This window comes from Citrus clementina, unplaced genomic scaffold (assembly GCF_000493195.1).
Source record: "Citrus clementina cultivar Clemenules unplaced genomic scaffold, Citrus_clementina_v1.0 scaffold_6, whole genome shotgun sequence".
NCBI lineage: Eukaryota > Viridiplantae > Streptophyta > Magnoliopsida > Sapindales > Rutaceae > Citrus > Citrus x clementina.
This window is the reverse complement of record NW_006262139.1, coordinates 11,227,997-11,231,955: the sequence shown is the minus strand read 5'-3', so window position 1 is coordinate 11,231,955 and position 3,959 is coordinate 11,227,997. Positions and strand designations below refer to the sequence as shown.

General features: G+C 38.8%; 1 pseudogene; it reads left to right on the top strand.

Annotated features, from left to right (window-relative positions):
• The first annotated feature begins 674 nt into the window (after positions 1-674).
• LOC18038847 lies at positions 675-3,393 on the top strand (annotated as a pseudogene).
• The last annotated feature ends 566 nt before the right edge of the window (positions 3,394-3,959 follow it).

Sequence of the window (3,959 nt, the reverse complement as noted above, 5' to 3'; positions counted from 1 at the left end):
CTTCTAACTCCATGTCTAGTTTCATTGCTTTCACGCTTTATCGAAAAAGTTTGTGTTTCATTGGAACTTAGTTGTCATTGCAAGACGTCGTAGCCTTTGTATCCATTGTTCTAATGTATTATAAATTTTTAACCATTTTGCAGTCTTCTTATTTGAAGAATTGCCTCTTACAGGCTTTCACATTTTTGTTCCCGTGAAAAAATTTGTGAGGGGAGCATTTTGATTGCTTGAAAAATTCATTTAGCATAAGTTTGATTCGATTTGGAAGTTCGCCCCATTTACATCATCCAACCAATGATATGATGACATATCGATTTGTATACAAAAAATTTGTACGAGAGTTTGTATCCGTGCTTGTTAGCGCAATATGTTGATTATGTTTTCTTTATTTGTCATTTGCCTAGGTGGTGTTGTGAGTATTGGGATGCATTTGAACTATGTGTATGTTGTTGGATCAAGCTGGGGAGGTGGTGGATTCTTTTCCGAGAAGATTCGATGATATTTGGGACTTTGATTTATTCAAGTTCATGGAGTAACATAAGAGTTGGATTTTGCCTCTCAGTTCATGCAATTTACCACTTACATTTGTTGCTTCCTACTATTACTTTTAAAATCCAAATACAAATAGAATCTCAACATTCTTATCCTTTAGTTCTAGACTATTTTCTTTCTGAAATGCTGTGACCAAGATTAGAAACTTAAAAACCCAACTGCGGTTCACCTTCTACCACAGTCAGCCTATTGTACAATCAAATGCTCTAACTTACTTTAGGACTGAACAGTTCAGCAATGATTACATTAGCTCTCTCTGCAAGCAAAACATGTACAATGAAGCTCTTGTAGCATTTGACTTCTTGCAAAACAATACAAACTTCAGGATAAGACCTAGCACTTATGCTGGTTTAATCTCTGCATGCTCTTCTCTGAGATCTCTACAACTTGGAAGAAAAGTCCATGATCATATTTTATCGTCCAACTGTCAGCCAGATGTTGTTCTACATAACCATATTCTTAATATGTAAGGCAAATGTGGTTCATTGGAGGATGCTAGAATGGTTTTTGATGAAATGCCGCAAAGGAATGTGGTCTCTTGGACTGCTATGATCGCTGGATGCTCTCAGAACGGCCAAGAAAATGATGCGATTGAACTGTACATACAAATGCTACAGTCAGGAGTTATGCCGGATCAGTTTACCTTTGGAAGCATAATAAGAGCTTGCTCTGGTCTATGCTGTGTTGGCTTAGGAAGGCAACTTCATGCCCATGTCATAAAATCAGAACATGGTTCTCATCTGATTTCACAGAATGCTCTAATCGCAATGTACACAAAGTTTGATCGAATTTTGGATGCATGGAATGTGTTTTCCAGTATCGCTAGGAAGGATATAACTTCATGGGGTTCAATTATTGCTGGGTTTTCCAAACTTGGTTATGAGTTAGAAGCTTTGAGCCATTTTAATGAAATGCTCCATCATGGTGGTTACCAGCCAAATGAATTTATATTTGGCAGTGTTTTTAGTGCTTGTAGCAGTCTCCTACATCATGAATGTGGGAGGCAGATACATGGTATATGCATAAAATTCGGGTTGGGTGGAGATATTTTTGCCGGATGTTCCCTTTGTGACATGTATGCCCGATGTGGTTTGTTAGATTTTGCAAGAACTGTATTTAATGAGATAGAAAGCCCTGATTTAGCATCATGGAATGCAATTATTGCTGGGGTTGCTAGTCGTAGCAATGCCAACGAAGCCATGTCACTCTTTTCAGAAATGAGGGACCGTGAGCTGATACCTGATGGGCTCACTGTTCGTTCCCTACTTTGTGCTCGCACCAGCCCTTTGACACTTTATCAGGCTATGCAAATTCACTCCTATATTATTAAGATGGGGTTTGATTCTAATGTTCCTGTCTGTAATGCTATGCTGACCATGTATGCTAAGTGCTCTGTTCTCTGCAATGCCTTACTGGTATTTAAAGAGCTGGGCAAGAATGCAGATTTAGTTTCTTGAAACTCAATTCTTGCAGCTTGTCTTCAGCACAACGATGCTGGAGAGTTATTCAGATTGGTTAGCCTAATGCTTGCTTCTCAAACTAAGCCAGATCACATTACTTTCAATGATGTAATGGGGGCTTGCGCAGAAATGGCTACTTTAGAAATGGGAACTCAACTTCATTGCTACATAATGAAAACTGGGCTTGCACTTGATGTTTTTGTCAGGAATGGATTGATCGACATGTATATAAAATATGGCTCCTTTGGAAGTGCTTGGGAACTCTTTAACTTTATGGAAGATCCAGATGTTGTCTCGTGGAGTAGTTTGATTATGGGATATGCTCAGTTTGGATGTGGAGAGGAAGCTCTTAAACTGTTCAGAAGGATGAGAAGTCTAGGAGTTAGGCCAAATCATGTGACACTTGTTCGTGTTCTTGCAGCCTGCAGTCACGTTGGACTGGTAGAAGAAGGGTTGCAGTTGTATAGGATCATGGAAAATGAGTTTGGGATTATACCAACAAGAGAGCATAATTCTTGTGTGGTTTACTTGCTTGCTCGTGCTGGACGTGTACATGAAGCTGAGGATTTTATCAACCAAATGGCTTTTGACGCTGATATCGTGGTATGGAAGTCTCTGTTAGCTTCCTGTAAAACCCATGGGAATGTTGATGTTGAGAAACGAGCGGCTGAGAATATTTTGAAAATCGATCCTACAAATTCTGCCGCTCTTGTATTGCTTTGCAACATATATGCTTCTTCCGGAAAGTGGGAGGAAGTCGCTAGATTAAGGGGCTCAATGAAAGAAAGAGGTGTAAGGAAAGTTCCTGGTCAGAGCTGGATTGAAATTCAGAGTAAGATCAATGTGTTCTTTGCCGAAGATAGTATGCATCCAGAAAGGGACAAAATATACACAATCCTGGAAGCGCTCTGGTTGCAGATGCTGGATGAGGGTTATGTTTCAATCCAGATGTTGGCTTCAACTGAACATTTACAGTGGTCGAATGAGCTTCACTCTCACTATTCAACAAAATAGAATGTGGCTGGCCATCCAGGAGGTTCCATATTAACCATTGTCCTTGGAGTCTTGTTCAGAAAAACTTACGGGTATGCTTTGGTGCTTTATCATGCCTTTAAAATTTTTTAAATCTTTTTTATTGCATTTAAACTAAAGATTTGTTGGTGACATAATTATTGAAAAGTGACTACAATGAAGGATTTTCCAATACTAATGGGCATGATCTCTCATGATAGTTTCTTGAGCTCTAACAATTTGCTATTTTATTTTAATAATCAATTTTTGGTCTGAAATATTAACTGCTGATTGATTTTTTTCCCCCCTTTTGTTTAACTTTTTTGGCAGGGGAATATTCTTGTGTGATTGACAAGATTACTGAGCCTGCTCTTCCTTGTACTTCATCAAAGCCTCATGGCTTACCCACTCTTCCTGGTACTTTATCAAAGCGTCATCGCTTAAGTTTCTTATTGTCTTGATGAGCTCAAGAATCATTTTATACATTGAAAAGGGGTTTATGCTTTCTCTAAGACTCAAACATGGAATTTAGATTAGGGAGATAGAGCTCTATAACTTGACAGGTTTATAGATGATTCTAAATTGCAATTGGTATATGTGTAATGTGTTTGACTACAATGCCATGCTGGCGTCGATTGACCTTGACCTGTAAGGCACACCAGTAATTTGCAGTAACTTTCCGAAACTTGAGACAGTGAAACATATGCTGAAAACAAATTCATAGCAGCCCATGGATTCATGCTTTAAGACATCAGCACAGTTACGACTCATTGGCATGTATTACAAAGTTCATGAGGATGCTGGCACAACATGATAGCCATTTTCTGGTTATATTATTTTAGGTACGCGCTCAGCAGTCAAGATGTAGATTGAGGAGGCAGCATTCATTAAAGGCATGCACTCTTGAAGACCACACTTGAGGAAATCTTCCAAGAT